Below are 18,188 nucleotides of genomic sequence, written 5' to 3'. Positions count from 1 at the left end.
CTAAGAGTCAAAGGGTACAGCCACCTTACAATTTTTGTCTTCTTTCTCTTAGCGTAATCTCCACCGGATCCCCTTCCAACGGCCCTGCACGTACCTAAAAGCATCCCCAACATTCCCCTCGCCCCATCGTTCGTTCAATCACACTGTGGTGCGCGCAATGTGCAGTGTGTCTCTGAAGCATCGATTGTCAACATAAAATCGCGACCATGACCAGGGGCCACCACCTGCGGCAGTGATACTAACGCATTCTTTACTGCACAAAATGCGTTTCCTGCCTCTTCATTCTGAGGGAGCACCTTGGGCGGCCAAGTCCGAGAGAGGGCAGACCCGCCCTTTAGAATGTTCAGGAGAATGATCGCGGTAATAGGTTACAAAGCCGAGCCCAGTTCTCATATCCTTCTTTGTTTCCAGGGCTTGAAACTCCTAATCCTTTGCTTCGCTGCTTCCTCAGACAAGGATTCCCCACTCGGTCTGTCGTGCGCGAGTACTAAATCTTCTGTCCTTTTGGATTCGGGCAAGACCCATTTCTTCTGAATTTGGCCACTAATTTTCTTTTCATGAAAAGGCAATCTATCCTGCACATTCCTTCCGTGCGTACCTTCAACTGCTTCCATGCAAACTTCATGCAGCGAATCGTCCTCTTTCTGTTCTGCCCAGAAGCTAGCCACAGGCGTTACATCATCTGAACCCACAGCTTCATTTCCAGCTAGGCCCACTGACGCCGCAATCATATTCTCATCCGTCTCCTCATCGAGCTCTGGACCCCCTGTCGGCCAGTATATGCGACCGCACTATCTGTGATGATAAACACTTGCTCGAAAGTGGCTATATCCTGCGCTTCTTCATCCAGCTCCATTTTCAAGCGTTTCAGAAGTTCATGTGCCTCTGGCGTTAACAATGCGCTATCCCTTGTGAAAACACCTCGGTGTCTGCACACAGTCAGCACGTGTTGGTGGCTGCGTCACTCCTTTCCGCCTAGAGACAGTGGTACATAAAGCAACTCAGCGTCAACAACCTGACCAAATGCGCCTTTTAACTTAATTTTACCTGAGATCTTGCCCTTACAAACATCGGGTGCCATCTCTGTCATTAACACAGGTACCTCTGCACCTTAATCGAGACAATCCCTCACGGAATTCTCCCCAACTTTCAAATCGACCCACTTTAACACCTCCGACGCCGCTTGCTAGTGCCCCTTATCACCCTGCTCCACCTGCGGCCGAAAACTGTCCGATACAATTATCTCCGCCCTTGCTACGAATTCGCTGCTCTGCTTCTGCAGGGGGCTGCAACTCATGAAACCCCTGGCGCAGGTCTGCACAGTTGTTGGCATAGTGTCCAAACTTCTTGCATTGGAAGCTTGGTATAGCTCTCGCTTGAGTTTTCTTGACTGCATTGCCTGCTTGGCCACTGATCTTTCCCACTCGTCTGTCTCCTTCATGGAGTGGCTTATCCAAACGCTCTCGGATTCCGCCCATGCGTCTGCTTTCCTCATATATCTCGGCTAGCTCAGCAATTTCGCTAGCGACAAGCCAGTCCTTGACTCCTGCATTCTGCATTACGTATGTCCATACTCTTCTGATAATATTTGTTTAAACTAGGGTGGCTAGAAGGAGAGGTGTGAATACCGGGGGCGCTTTCCTTCGGGCGTGCGTGACCCCCTTGCGCACCGATGCCACCAGGGGGAACGTGGCGCTGCTGCTCGCGGCGTGGTATTACGGCGTGGTACTCCCGCACTGGCCTGCGCCTCCGGTGTCAGTTGGCCTCGTCGCCTGTTTTGGAGTGTTCCTCGCGACATTCCGTCATTCGAGGGCGAGATGCTGTGGACCACCAAAGTTATGTTGAGCACCACAGCGACGCACGGCTAGTTTATTACTTTGCAGGTTATGTGGCGAGAAGGCGTGTTTTGCCCACTCATTGTGAAGACTGCGAAGCAACATGTCTTAGTGATAAAGGCAATATACCCCTGCAGAGAGCTTCCATCAGAGGCATCCAAAGAGTGGGACCTTGGGGGCCTTTTATATCCCTCAGCATCGTTCTATAAGCTGGACAATGCCCTTGAAAACAAACTCACTCGTTTATTCAGTGTAACACGCTTGTGTGCTAAAGCTGTGGCCGAGATTTTGCAGTCAATTGGTGAAATACCAAAGATTGGCTGCCTAGACCATTCTGCTACCCTGACAGCCCCAGTTATACGTCTTTATTGCCTCACAATGATTCACTTTTTGCTTAAAGGTGTCAATGAGCAGAGCAGTGAAAAGAAACGGAAAACACTGAAACCTTGTGTGCCGTAATTTTTTTTCCTCACTTGTAAATAAACAATTTCATGACCAGATCTGTTGCTTCACTCTCTGCAATCATAGTAAATTGCTTATATGAGCGTCAAAATGACATGCTACAGGTCTGCAAGAGGAGACAAAAAGTGGTTTGTAAATACGTCCAGACGTTATCAGGTAATGTCTGCAGTTTACAGGCCCTACGGCACGCATAGGGTGATTGACTGCTGATCTCGAGGACGACGGTCACATTTTCAGGGAGGTGATATGCAAGGCGCCCGTGTGCCGTATGATGTCAGTGCGCGTTAAAGAAACCGAAGTGGTCGAAATTTTTTCGAAGCCCTCCACTAGCCCCTAACACCCAAAGCCGTCTCACGAAATGCGCACAGACAAAACGCGTTTGAATTTCGATACAGTGCGAATTGGGCCCGTAAAATTTCACAGGAGTAATGATGTGAGCTGACATAACATTGTTTTCATGATAAAGCTTCATTCTTTGACGCTCGCAGAAAGCGCGCGATACCTGAAACGGGCTCACTTTCACAATAGACATGCAGCCGACGCGAGGCTGGCGAGGCGCTCATTTCGGCTTTAATTTCGGCTGCGTGCTTACCCCGCCTTGGTCAACAGCGCCGCCCCGCGGCATCGGTGCGCTGTGGGGTCACGTTTGCGCCGCCGGTATTCACACCTCCCCTTCTAGCCACCCTAGTTTAAACCTATCGGTGATAACCGAATTTATTACATCCCTCAAGCTTGTAATATCCTACTACATCCTACTCTTTAGGTTGTATGAGAAGTGTCTCTAACCTGGTCGCCATAGGATGCCACGAGTCAGCCTGTTCTTTCTATACAGACAGGAATAAGCGCCGATACTCATTAGGAGCCAATTTAGGTTCCTTTATCATTTTTTCTTTCAGTTCAGGGTATGGAATTACGCTACCGTCTGACTCGCTTGCAACAAATGCTCTCACCTGCTCACTCAGGAACGGCAGCAATATCACTCCAAGAATATCATCGGGGATTTGCAGTGTTTCAAAGAGAGTGTCCACGCTTTTAAACCATACGGGTGCTGTAGTATCCGCTTCTGGCATTGAAGCAAGAACTGCCTTGAATTCTTTCGCATACTCCCCCAGCTTGATACCCGACAACTGCCTTTGCCCGCGCTGTGCATCCACCAGCGGCTGTAGCTGCATTGAGCGAGTTAAATTTTTTCCATCTCTAGCATTAGTCTGAGCTTCTCAAGCTCAAACAGCTCTTGTGTGAGCAACCGCTCACGCTGTCCATTGGGCACATTTTCCCCTTCCTGACCAGTCCCTGGGGCAGCCATGTCGCTCTCCGCCATCGTGAGACGTCCTACGAACTTCCCTTTTACTCTAGAAAATCACTTAGGCGCTAGCCCGACATGGAGGACCAAAAGACAACAGACCAGTGCCCTACCTTGACAATTAACTCTTGTCTCTGCCGCCTGGACTGTCTCTCCGGGGTGCTGTTGGCCTTCTTTGGTGCTCCTGGCAACTCTCTGTCAGAGCAACCGCTTAATTGTCCGGTACGGATCTAATCCACCAACATCCAGTTCTTTTTCAAGGCTCCTCGGTCATCTCGAACTCCACGTCCCTAGCATCACTATGCCGCCCTCGACGTGTTCTACGCTCTTGCGGTTCACCCTGTCAGTCTTGCCGACTCGAACTCCGTGTCACTATGCCACCTGTGACGTCTCCGACGTTCCTGTGTTGTGTGTCTTCGAGATTCCTGCAGCTCTGCTCAGCAACAATGAGCCTGCTACTCAGTGTCCAACTCGCAGCCTTGCTCGTAGCTTTCTGCGCCGTCCCGCGTATTTGCTCTCCGCCCAAGCAACCAACACGTCACTTGCCTTCAGTAGAAAGACGTCGCGATCCTGCCGACTGCGCCAGCTGATGTTCGCCTCGATGTCGGTCAGGGAAACTTGAAGGTGTTGTGGATGTCGCGAAGTCACATTACAGTAGGCAAGGCTGTGATGCTGATTGCAAGGGATTAACTGTTTATTAAGGTAGAATAGGCAAGTGATAGAATAGAAACTATTGACACAGACATGAGACTACGAGCCAAAGGCTACAGTCATCTTACAATTTTGGTCTTCTTTCTCGTAGCCGAATCTCCACCGAATCCCTTTCCAACAGCCCTGCACGTACCTAAAAGCATCTCCAACATCCCCCTCACCCCATCGTTCGTCCAATCACACTGCGGTGCGCGCAGTGTGCACGCAACGGGGCTCCAGGGTGACGCTATCCGGATTTACAATACTTCAAGACCATTGTCACAAATCCTTTGCAGCGCAACGAGTCTCTCGTCTCACAACCTCGCAAGGCACACTCCCCCAAAGAAAACACTTCCACGCCACGTTGGGGCTTTTGGCCCGTTTGCGGAATGTCTCGGCATGGTGCGGTTCAGCGGCGAGGGGTTGACTTCAAAGTCACCGCATTGCTTCTGCGAAGCGACTGGCGGTAGCCCCGACTCACAGTCAACTCGCTGACGCGCTCGTCGTAAACCGCGGCCCCCAGCCCCGATGGCTATAACTCTCCGCCGCCGTCTTTGGTGTCGAGCCACGCTTCTCTTTTGACCACTCCGCGTGATCTTTACACGCAGCCGCCCGCACGAACAACGCTGAATTCCACTGGCGTGTTAGACTTTTTTAGGCTAGTAGCGCGGCTCAGAACGATCAAAAAGGAAGGTGGAAGGAGTAATGAAAAGGAACGGAGAACAGGGTGAACAGGGTGATCCATCCTTCCACCTTCCTTTTTGCTCGTTCAGAGCTGCGGTACTAGCCTAAATAGTCATGACATACCAACTCGCCCAAACTGCTACGCTTATGGCGTGTTAGAGCTTGGAGGTGCCAAACACCGAACTATCTTACACCACCCGCCCCCCCCCCCCCCTCCCCCTCCTTCCCTTAGGTGGCATTAAGCGGACATTCAACGGAAAATGAAAAGCTACTACAGATTATATATACTGTTTACTCAATTATCGTTCATCGCACTTCTACATTGCAATACGCTAGGCTTTTTTGCAATGTATATTTTGTCAAACGCATATTTGAAACAACATGCAACCATGCACCAGGCACTGTGATACAAACTGGTGCACATAAATAATATTAACGTCTTTCTCGTTTTGTACAAGAAAATCTACACGTGCTGTTGATTGTCACAGAGTCATGTGAAGGTTTCTTTTCAGAAATATCCTTGTAACAGAAAGACGCTTACAAGGTTATATATTCTTAGAAAGGGAAAACAACCTCCATAAAAATTTTGCATTGTGCTTTTCAGGGCAGGAGGCATTAGAAATTCAGGATTCTAACAATCATGGATAATGCGAGCAAAGATTCTAGCGCTTACACATTTAGCCGTCACTTATTTAAAGCAAAAGCCCGCATTTATTTTTTTCAGAATACTGAATCACCAAAGCATAGCTGGTAAACAGCGCAATGCCCTGAACAAAAGGCAGAAGCAACTATCAAAGGCGCTCATATGGGACATCGAACTAGCGACTATGCCCTCGATTTGTATGTACTTTTAATATGTAAAGACACGAGCGCGTCCCACATTTCTGAAGCGAACGCAAGTGTCTGATTGCCGTATTTCCGCACGTCGCCGAAGAAGCGGCAAACCGAGGTCAATTAGGGGCCCGCCAGCCGTCTTTTCCTCCGCGCTGTTTAAACAAGTCTCAAGGTCTTCTACCACTTCGTCGCCGAGAGAGAGAGAGAGAGAGAGAGAGAGAGAGGGGGGATCTTTTAAAAAATTCTGTATCTGCGTGTATAGCTACTATGAATGAAAGTGAAGGACAAGGTAACGTATCCTCAATGTATGTCTCTTATGTGTGTTGTTTATCACCTCTCGCCCCCTTTCAGGTGAATGCGGCGACACGCGCACGTGTCACTAATACACGCCGAAGCGTTTCCCTCCTTTCACGCATCTGTTCGCACAAGCATCTCGCAATCTCTAAAAGCGTTTCATTAAGATGTTCTGGAATATCGCATATGTATTAACGTAGTTTGTTTACTTTCCTTTATTTCTTTAATAAAACATAGGCAGTGGAAAAACACAGGATACAGAGAAGGGATATGTGCACATTCTCCTTGCAGTATCCTGCTTTCGCGCTAATTGGCAACTCTCCCACAGCACTATCTAACGCGAAAACACCGCCCGTGGCGACATCGTGTGACGTGCTCAACCACTGTGTTCTACTTACACGGTGTTTCGAAATAGGCGGCTACCTCGGGCGGCACTTCGGGAAGGGCGTCGCGCATGGTCGAGCACTTCGTCACCCATCACCCCGCTTCACCATCCCGTTTCGCTTGACGTTCAGAGGCAATATTGGATGCAACGTTAAATGAAAATTCGATTCCATTTCGGCATTTTTATTCACTCCCATTATACGGCGGTTCATTCACGGAACAACAAACTGATACGCTTAAGCCTATGTACTAACTCTTTCCATTAGTATTACTAATATGCCCCACAAAAGCGACATTTCGCGACGAATGCGCATGTGCGCAGAGGCTAATTGTCTTTCTGTATTTAGAAATTTATTAGTGATTCGTAATTTAGGAAGATGAAACGTAGTGATTGTTACGAGAACATTTGAAGCCACAAGCACGAAGATTACACAAATCCATGTACCTACTGCCATTCCCATGGTAGCTGAACAATCTGGGCACCAGAGTTCTACGATTTCAGCAGAAAACTGTATGCTTCCGGGCACGTCTTAAGCCACTGGGGCCCACTTCTGTGCTTGTAACCCACCTCGGTAACTAATTAGTGGCTATGGCTTGCTGAACTCAAGGTCGCGGGTTCGATCCCGGCCGCAGTGGCCCCATTTCGATGGGGGCGAAATGCAAAAACGCGTGTGGACTTAGAGTTAGGTGCACGTTAAAAAATCCCAGGTGGTAAAAATTAATCCAGGAGTTCCCTACTACGGCGTGCCACAAATCAGACCGTGGTTTTGACACGTGAAACCCCGTATTTCTTTTCTTTTTTTTTACGTTTGTAGGTTTACTTATACAATGTAGACATACTGCGGGCAACTACATAAATAGTAAGCACCTCGGCCATTTGAATTAGGCATACCTTTACATTATAGCTAGAGCATCGCTGCATCCGTGATAAACAAGCTAGGTTTATAACGGATGACATTTGCACTTGTGTAGGTTACCACATTTACGTGTGATCTCAACCGCGTCCATCCGAAAACAATTCCAGCAGGACTCATCTCACCATGAATGTCGACGTTAATGCAATTAGCAGTAAAGCCATGCAGTGGCACACCGTATTGCCACCGCCGAAAGGCATCATGTGTGAGGCGTGCACTGCAGCCAGGCTCCTCTCTCGAGCTTCCCTCTGGACACGCGGCGCCTTCTAGCGGCGCGCTCACGAAGTCCGTGCGTTGCCTCTGAGATGCTTGACGCGCCAGTGTGTACGAACAGTGAGAAATAAAAGGCTGCGCCGCACACGGCTCAGTATTGCGCGGGACCGTTGGGTAACACGTCGAGAAAAAATGACGGCGCGTCTGTCTTTTAGAGATGATTGGCGACGTAAACGCTATTAGCTCTTCTTCTTACAGTTGACGGGTAATTGTTGATTACATGTGTTATATAATGTTTTCAAAGGTGGCACATTCCCTGTGGCACATACCAAGTGACCCAAGTTGGTGTCAAAGAGGTTCACTGAAGAGCACCCCATACCCACAGTCAGTGCTAGGCAAAGATACTTTGCAAATGTATGTCGACGCAGATGCAAGATACATAGCCCCATAAGTATTTGAGATACGCATACAAGATACGAGCAAACGAATTGTATCCGATACCTGCCATTTGTATCTCAAGGTAGCTGGACACATTAATGTAGTTAACTCTTTATAATAGCTCCACTAAGGGGCCGCTGCAAATTTGCAGGCGTTTAGTTGCAAAGTTCTTATCCTCCGCCCGCAGACATTACTCCTTTCAAAACTCCTCTGCTAACTTGTAAGAAGCTTTTTGACATTCCAAGTTCATGTATTATAACCTTAAAGGGACGCTAAAGAGATACACTAAATCAGTTTAGAGCGATTAAATATCCTTTCGATACCATATTTTCGTAAATTTCACTGTAATACTTTGATAATAGCAGAGTAAATGAGGTCAAAGTTCCAATCTACGTTTTTCGCGCCGAAACCTCCATGCTGACACGTCAGTGTGACGTCACAGATTATAAAGTACATTTTTGTATTCAGGCCGTTGCAGGTGCAGTAAAAACTCTTGAAACAAAACTACGTTCAGTCTTTGGCTTTTTCAGAATGCAACGCAGTGAATCTTTGTCGACTAAAAAAAAATTAACTAGGTCAGAGCAGAAGCTCTCCAAATTGATGACGTCATGCCAAGCTGGTGTGGCAGTCTCGGAGCAGCGTCACCACAGGTTTTTTGGTTTTGCTTGTTTTCTGGCTTACCAAGCCTCTTCTCGTAATAAGAGTGGCTTTATTGATATTGTGGAAGGGTAATTTACTAATACAGTTCAAATTACTTATTTTTAGTGTAACTTCAAACATTATTACGCTATTCCACAACAGACTATGGGGCCGGCCGGATTCGCCTTAGATCAACGCAGGTACGCTGCACAGCTTTATGGCCCAATCATAGAGTGGGTCGGTGTGGTTAATTTGCTACGCGTTCATTTGTACGTGTTCGCGATTGTCCCATATTGAGCTTCAGTGCGTAATCTGCATATTATGCACTATACAGGTTACACGCGTTCTACGGGACCGTAACGATGTTTCTAAAAAATGCATCGCGCTCTGATTTAGCAGCCTATTTTATGTCCACTGCAGGACGAAGGTTTCTCGCTGAGATCTCCAATTACCCCTCTCCTGCGCCAACCGATTCCAACTAGCGCCTCCGAATTTATTAATTTCATCACGCCACCTAGTCTTCTGCCGTCCTCGACTGCGCTTCCCTTCTCTTGGCACCCATTCTGTAACCCTAATTGTCTACTGGTTACCTAACCTACGCATTACAGGACCTGCCCAGCTCCACTTCTTTGTCTTAATGTCAATTAAAATATCGGCTATCCCTGTTTGCTCTCTGACCCACGCCGCTATTCTTCCTGTCTCTTAACGTTCCGCCTAACATTGTTCGTTCCATCGCTCTTTGCGCAGTCCTTAACCTGTTTTTGAGCTTCTTTGTCACTCTCCAAGTTTATGCCACATATGCCAGCACCGATAGAATGCATTGTTTGAACATCTTGCTTTTAAAATCAGGATATAACAATGGCTGCCGAATGCGCTCTAACCCATTTTTGTTCTGTAAATTTCCTTTTCATGATCAGGGTCTCCTGTGAGTAATTGACCAAGGTAAACGTACTCATTCACAGACTCTAAAGGCTGACTGGCGATCCTGAACTCTTGTTCCCTTGCCCGGATATTCATCATTACCTTTGTCTTCTGCATATTAATCTTCAACCCCACTGTTATACTCTCTCTCTCTCTCTCTCTCTCTCTCTCTCTCTTAAGACCCTCAATAATTTGTTGTAACTCGTCCCCAGTGTTGTTGAACAAGACAATGTGATCTACAAATCGAAAGTTGCTGAGATATTCGCCGTTGATCCTCACTCCTAAGCGTTTCCAGTTTAATAGCTCGAATACTTCTTCCAAGCACGCAGTGAATAGCATTGGAGAGATTGTGCTTCCTTGTCTGACCCCTTTCTTTATAGGTCGCTTCCTACTTTTCCTGTGGAGAATTAAGGTAGCTGTGGAATCTCTGTAGATACTTTTCAATATATTTACGTAAGCGTCCTGTACTCCTTGATTACGTAATGCCTCTATGACGGCTGGTATCTCTACTGAATCAAATGCCTTTTCGTAATCTATGAAAACCATATAGAGAGGCTTATTGTACTATGCGGATTTCTTGATTACCTGATTGATGACATGGATGTGATCCATTGTAGAGTATCCGTTCCTGAAACCAGCCTGTTCCCTTAGTTGACTGAAGTCCAGTGTTGCCCGTATTCTATTGGAGATTATCTCGGTGAATATTTTATATAATACTGGAAGTAAGCTAATGGGCCTATAATTTTTTAATTCTCTAACGTCTGCTTTTTTGCAGATTAAGATAACGTTGGCATCCTTCCAGTTCTCTGTGACCCTTGAAGTCGATAGACAGTTCGTATAAAGGGCCGCCAGTTTTTCAAGCATTACGTCTCCTCCACCTTTGATTAAATTAACTGGTATTCGATCTTCTCCTGCCGCTTTTCCCCGTTTCATGACTTGCAAGGCCCTTCTAACTTCATCGCTAGCTATAGAAGGAGCTTCTGTAACCTGTTCATTACTGCTTCGAATGGAGATATCGTGGCTGCTTTGGGTACTGTACAGGTCAGTTCAGAATTCCCGTATGCTCTTACTCATTGCTATTGCGGAGCTGTTTATTTATTTATTTATTTATTTATTTATTTATTTATTTATTTATTTATTTATTTATTTATTTATTCATTCATTTATTTTCAAATACTGCAGCCCTATTCGTGGCTATTGCAGGAGTGGAGTACAACAAACGCAAGAAACAGAGAAAAAAGGCAGTTGCACATAATACATAAAAAAGGGACAGCAATCTTATCACACTAATGCTTCTACAAAATCAGACAGTGCCAATTCATGAACAGAACCGGGTAACTCGTTCCAGCAGTCGACAACTCTCGGGAAATAACGGTGTTTGAACATGTTAGTGCGCGCAAAGAAAGGCTTTAGGTTGAGGGTGTGACAACGTCTAGTTGGAGGAGCACTGGCATACGCGATGTAATCATCAGCAGATAGTGGACAATATCAGTGAATAATTGAACGTAATAGCTTCATGGAATCTATATGCCGCCTTGTGCATAGAAGAAGAGATAAACTGAAGGAATTCGTTGCGGATGAGGGAGAAAAATCACGATCGTAGCGATGACAAATGAAACGAGCAGCCTTCCTTTGTACCGATTCAACTTTGTTAATGTCGCACACTTTATACGGGTTCCAGACTCACGAAGCGTACTCTAATACAGGACGAATGAGTGGTCTATACATTAGTAATTTAGTGTGTTTTGGCGATTTAGATAATTTTCGTCTCAAGTAACCCAATTTTCTTAGTGCTATAGATGTAATGTGATCAATATGCTGCGACCACTGCATGTTGTGCGTGAAGATAACTCCAAGGTATTTGTACACCTGTGCCCGGGCAACTATTGTGTTACTGAAAGCGCACACATACTGTGAGGGAAAACGGCTGCTTGTAAATGACACTACTACGGTTTGTTCAAAGTTAATGCGCATCTGCCAGTCCGTACGCCAGGTGCAAAATCTGTTGAAGGAATCCTGTAGTAAGGCGTGATAACTAGGAGAAAAAATTACCTGGTAGATAGGACGCAGTCATCGGCATAAAGACGGACTTTTGACTTAATATTGTTGGGAAGGTCATTTATAAATATTAAAGATAACAAAGGTTCCAGAACAGAGCCTTGTGGAACACCTTATGTTACATTTACAGTTGAATACGAAGTGGAATTAAATAAAATGAATTGAGAGCGAGAGTTAAGAAAGCTAGCTATCCAATAGATCAGTCGAGGATTATTTAAAATTATGTTTAGTTTACTTAGTAGCTTGTTGTGTATAACCGTGTCCAATGCTTTTGAAAAGTCTACAAATAACACATCAATTTTATTGCCAATATCAATATTTCTAGTAATGTCATGTGAAGATTCCACCAGTTGTGTTGTGCTAAAACCACGCCGAAATCTATGTTGTATGTTAGAGAGAATTTTATTCGATTCAAGAAATTCTGTTATATGCTTGTGTATGATATGTTCTAGTAGCTTTCCGGAATCGGAGGTAAGCGATACGGGTCTATAGTTAGAAAAAATTTGCTTTTCAACAGATTTATGCAGAAGCAGGACCTTGGCTAGCTTCGAAGACTGGGGGACGATGCCTGAAGTCAAGGATTTGTGATAGATAGCCGCCAAATAACGGGAACACCAGGGAGAGTATCTTACTAGAAAGTTGTTCGGAATGTTGTCAGGACCATTGCACTTCTTTGTGTCTAAATTGAGAATCAAGTTTAGGATGCCGTTTTCACTGATTACCACATCACCGATGGAGAGATCAGGATTAGTATTTGTGAACAGTGGGAGAGAGTTGTTGTCACGCGTGAACACTGATTGCAAGTAGACATTAAAGCATTACCTATATCGGAGGGGTCTGAAATAGCCGTGCCATCTAATATAAAGGAAACTGCATAAGTTTTAGTTGGTGTGATAGAAGTCCAGAATTTGCACGGGTTGGAGTGTAATAATCCTGGTAGTTCAGCTTGAAAATAAAAGTTTTTAGCTGTTTTCATTTTGATACGTCGTTCTTCCTTAGCAATGTTAAAGCGAATGATACTGTCAGGATTGCATGCCTTTTTCAGTCGGCGCAGACGACGAACACGATGTGATATTTGAAGTATTCTGCGATTCATCCATGGAATCTTAGGATTTCTCTTTTTAGTCTTAGGGGAACAAAATTATCACTGCATAGTTTTACGATGCGCTCAAATGCATCGACTAACGTGCCAACGTTATCATGTAAGCCAAGTACTTAGAAGGAATCAAAGTTAGAAGCTAAAGTGTCTGTTATAGATCTGTCATCGGCATAAATGAAGTCTAAAAACTGTGTAATATTAGACTGAAGCTTAATCAATGAATAGGGAAGGCACACGTGCGGTCATAAATGCCACTGATTGCATCGCACTGAAAACCACTTTGGACGAGCTGAGAACTGAGAAAAACAAGGTCTAAGAGAGAATTATGGCGGGTTGGTGCTTGTACGATTTGAGTAAGATCAAGTGATAATGAAAGAGAAAGAAGTTCCTTACAAATGGAAAGGTCAAGACCAGTGCAACTCAGGGTACGCCAGTCAATGCTCGGTGCATTAAAATCTCCCATAAACACAAGGTTCTAGGTGCCGAAGTCCTGTTCCTACATGAATATGCTAAGCCTCTATAAATCTTCTAATGAGGAACCTCGCGCGCGATAACATAGACCAAGAATTATAGAAAGTTTGTTTAAAAATAGCTCACACCAAGCAACTTCAACCTTAGATGTGCTAAGGCGCACATACAATTTTAGGTCTGAGCGAATAAACAGCGCAACACCACCACCTTTACCACTTGGTCGGTCATTCCGTATTGCTACATAGCCGGGTGGGCTAAATTCATAGTCAAACATGCCATCATGCAGCCAGGTCTCTGTTATGGCCACTACATGGGGAGAGTATGACATAACAAAGCCAATAAAGGCACGAACTTGTTAACGATACTTCTAAGATTGAAATACAGAATACTTAGCTTACCAGTACTTGGTGGAGGTCAACGAGAAGCTGCTCCGGCTTTAGAAACAAAAGGTGCGTTAGGAACATAACCAGAATCGCGCTTTAAAGGGACACTAAACGTTACCAGAAAGTCAAGTTAAAGTGGTAGAGCAATGTTCTAGAACGTCTAAGGCGTCAATATAATCGCGAACAGAGCTTTAGTAACCGAGAAATTGAGGTAAATGCATGACACGATTTGAGACCCCCCAGCGACATTCCGGTACTAGCCCGATGACGAAAGCACTCCTCATAATTTGTGTTACTAATACTCAACTACTCGTATTAAAAATATCATTTCATTCGATTATAAGACGGAAGAAAATGCTACTTGTCTACGTCTATTCGATTCTAAGAAAAAATAGCATTTTGACGTTACCCTTCAGTAGTTGGGTGGTCGAAAGGTTTCGTTTTCGCTCGACTCTGCGCCGCGCACGCTTTGGAGTTTCAATAGTTTCGTTATCGCGTCGTGCTGTACAGGTTCTGCTGGCTCGCGAAACTTTCATTTGGAACAAGCAGCGAGAATGTCACGTCCATGTGATGTCGTGGGAAGCCCTCGTTGCTTTCCCACTCCGGAGAGCCGGTGTCGAGGCCGCCGTCGTAGTACGCAACAACGCCGGCAGCGCGAGCCCTCAGCAGCAGGTCGCGCTCGTCAGTGCTCAAATCGCTGAAGTTGAGCCCAGCATCGCGAGTCAATCTGTCGTTGTCAGGGTCCAGTGCGACGAGCGTCGAAGTTTGCGTCATAGAATGAAGTACCAGCTCATGGTCGCGCGTTTCTCCTTCCGCCAGCCACCATAGTCCCGCTTTCGCACTGCTGTCGGCTCTGTCTTGGCTCTGTTTCTGGCCGCGCGTTTGCGTTTTGCGCAGAAAAGCCGTAGCGCCGTCTGCGGACGCCGTTCTACTCACCGATGGCGCAACGTCACTATGAGACCATGATGTCAGTACTCCTCGATCGGAGGGCGGGCGATTTGAACTGCGCTAGAGGTACGCGGACGCTTCAGGACGCATTTTCTCTTAAAATAGGTCTCTCCTTTTCACGAAACAAGCGTTTCGAGGTTTTTGGGATGGTATTTCAACAGTCCACGTTGACTTAATAGTAACCTTTAGTGTCCCTTTAAACTGTCTGTACCAGTGTCCCATATGTAGCGCGTGTCATCAATGTAGGCATGATCGTAGCGTAGTTTTACTCTCGATCCATTATCACGAAAACTTGCAGTTGCGTCCCACAGCTTCTTTCGTAAGGCTCGCACATTCGTTGATAAGTCTTCAGTGATGTGCAAACCGGACCCTTTCAGTTTCGTGACATTTTTCATAACTCGAATTTTTTCCCTTAAGTCAAAGATCTTCATTATGACAGGACGTGATTGCCCTTCTTTTGATCCGCCCACACGGTAACAGCACTCAATATCTGGACATTTTATCTGAAGATGTTTCGTTAGCGCCTGTGCTACAGTATGCAGTAAAGAAGCAGTATTTTCATCACGTGTTTCCGGTAAACCATGCAAAAGAATATTGTTCCGGCTTGAACGGTTTTCTAATTCATCGGATTTTGAAGTGTTCAGTGATATATTCCCTAAGTGAGATAATTTCGGAGTTAAGCTTGTCATACATTGCACTACAGTCAACAGCTGCTGTAGAAGATTCGAGCGAAGATGCACGTGTTTCAAGGGCTACGAAGCGCAAGAACAGCGACGGCTGATCCTGCGGGCACGCGGAGTGGCGCGAGCCAATGGGGCCCTCAACTAAGGGCTCCACCCGGCGAGGAAGTCGCCCAATCTCATCACAAATAAATGTTTTCTCTCTCTCTCTCAAATGAAAAGATTCCTTGATGTCGGCAATGTTCACTTCGGCATGATATCGCCATGTTCACTTTCCCCCTGCTCTCGCTGAACCCAAGGGTTTCAAGGAGTCCAGTGCTGCCTAAATCGACCACTTCGACCGCTAAATCTACGCATTCTAATAAAACATGCTCCATCGTTTCCCTAGCTTTACCGCAGCAAGCACATGCTTCTTCTTCCTTCTTTTATCTCGCTTTATAGGTGCGTGTTCTAAGGCATCCCGGATCTCGCTTCGAAAAGAACGAGCTTCCCTTTGAGTTATCATAAATTGTTTGTTTCCTGATTTCGTTTCTTCGTCTTAAGTAATTATTCATGGCAAGCTTCTTTTCCACTGCCGCCATCCATGAGATTATTTCAGCCTCTCTGACTTTCCGCTTGACGTTCTTTGTTGCTGTGTTGCTCACCCTACAGGCCGCATATTTGCTGGTAAGCTTCCTAGTTCTTTTGCTCCACCGTGAATCAATGTTTTCCCTGTACAAATACCTCAACACTCTCCCAGCCCATTTATTTTCATCTAGATTCCTCAGTCGCTCTTCATAATCAATTTTACTGTGAGCTTCCCTCATATCAAAACTAGTCCAGCTCATACCACCCTGCACAGCTTCATTTGTAGTCTTTCCGTGAGCGCCCAATGCGAGGCGTGCCATTGACCTTTGCTTGCCATCGAGTCCTGATTGTACCCCTGATTTCAAGCCAACAACCGCATCTTCAAAAGTAAGTCCTGGAACCATTACACCTTTCCACATACCCCGGAGCATCTCATACCTATTGTATCCCCATAGCGTTCTGTGTATCATTATGGCTGCACTTTCTATTCCCCTTTGCTGTTATTGCTTTTTCCTGTGTTTCCATATATCTATTACCTTCGCTTATCCATATACCTAGGTACCGAGACAGCACTCGACGTCCTCAGGACGTCCTCAAATGGTAACGTCCGCACAGTTTTTACGACGTCCTCGGTACGTACTCGGGACGACATTCACGGGTTCATCCTTAAAACATGTCTGATTGTCCAAGGAACGTCCACTACAGGACATCTTGAGGACATTTAGTTTTATGTTAGAAGAAACGCTGAAATTGAAATTTTTACCATTGTTTCTGCTGATGAATGAAAAATTAGGTGCTATACTTCATGTGACGTCGTTTGATTTTGATTTTTTTTTTCGTTGAGTTAAACGTTGATCAACTGCTCTTGATACTTCACCACTGTTCTTGATTGAACCGTTTTTTTTTTCTTTTGTAAAGGTATCCCGCGATGTCAGCGACCACTTGCAAGCCACCCCATTTTCTTTTTTTTTGCTGGCACCGTTGTGGCTAGCACATTGGCACTTTCGATTTAAAAAGTCAAGCCAAGCCAGTCCAAGCCAAGTGCAGCATTAAAGAAAAACATGGCAGCGGACAGCGGGCAAGTCCCTTCCATATTTTTCAGGGTGGCAGAAAATGGAACGCAGATTTGTATGGGGAAGAAATAGACGCATAAGCGCATGTTTTTAATTAGCGAACAGTGCAGGCAGAACCTTTGTCAATTACATAGTTAATCGGACGGCTTCGCACGACTTTGCCATGGATCTCTTTGTGTCGGATGGAACGGGTGCTGGAACTCATGGTGTCGCTTCGACTGTAGAATAAAATCACCAGTGCTGCTGCTGCTGATGATGATGATGTTTGAGGTTTAATGGCGCAAGGGCCAGGTATGGCCAAAGAACGCCATGCTAGTGGTAATGAATATGTCGTGGTCTGATGGGCTCTGTGAATTTAATGTGACGTGGCTGTAAAGGGGCCTAACAGAGTTTGTGTAAATTGCATAAAAAATTACACGTAATAAAATTACGGCAATGATTAATGACGTGTACTATGATCACTAAAATGCATTAAGAAAGAATGATGCATTATATAAAATATGCGATATGCTAAAATTGTCTAAGAGCACTACTGCCTCGCCAGAGCCCTTGAAACGCAAGGGCCGAGAGGCATGTGCTATACGAAATAGCTATCACAGCGGCATCCTCTGGAGAGAGGAGGCGCTACGAACGTATGGGGCTAATTACATGTAACACAACATCTTTCAGGAAGTCCAGGACTGCGTTAGTGTCAAAGAGCGGTTCTGGGCCGAGTAACATTACAGGATGAAGGGGAATGTGCTGCCGGTATGCTAACGGTATGCCGGTATGCTAACTCCACCTTCCCCACAACACCTCAACCGAAAAGCTCCTAGCCTTAGGACTACACAACACCTTCGACGAATTTAAAGAGGCGCAACTAGTCTCCCAACAACGCAGACTACAGCAGACCCCATCTGGCAGGGAGCTCCTGAAGAAACTAGGCTGCGCTGGTCAACTTCAAGAGATACAGAGGACCGAAACAATTCCGGACGAGTATCGCTACACACTAAAAGTAGCACCCATACCCCGGAACATGGATCCCAACCTACACAAAGCACGCAGAGAAGCGAGGGCTGAATACCTACAAAAGACACTAGCACCCCAAGAAACGACGGTATATGTGGACGCAGCGACATACGCCAGAGCAGCGGGGCAGAGCAAGAGCAACGCGGTAGCAACGATGATTGATTCGAACCTACGCGAGATCACCAGCGCATCACTACAAGGCTGTACGATAGTCGAGGCTGAAGAAGCGGCCGTCGCTCTAGCGGCAGCGGAGGGATATCGGTCTAAACGGTCTCTAACAATCCTTACAG

This window comes from Dermacentor andersoni, chromosome 1 (genome assembly GCF_023375885.2).
Source record: "Dermacentor andersoni chromosome 1, qqDerAnde1_hic_scaffold, whole genome shotgun sequence".
NCBI classification, from domain to species: Eukaryota; Metazoa; Arthropoda; class Arachnida; order Ixodida; family Ixodidae; genus Dermacentor; species Dermacentor andersoni.
The sequence above is the reverse complement of the archived record's forward strand: the minus strand, read 5'-3'. Positions refer to the sequence as shown.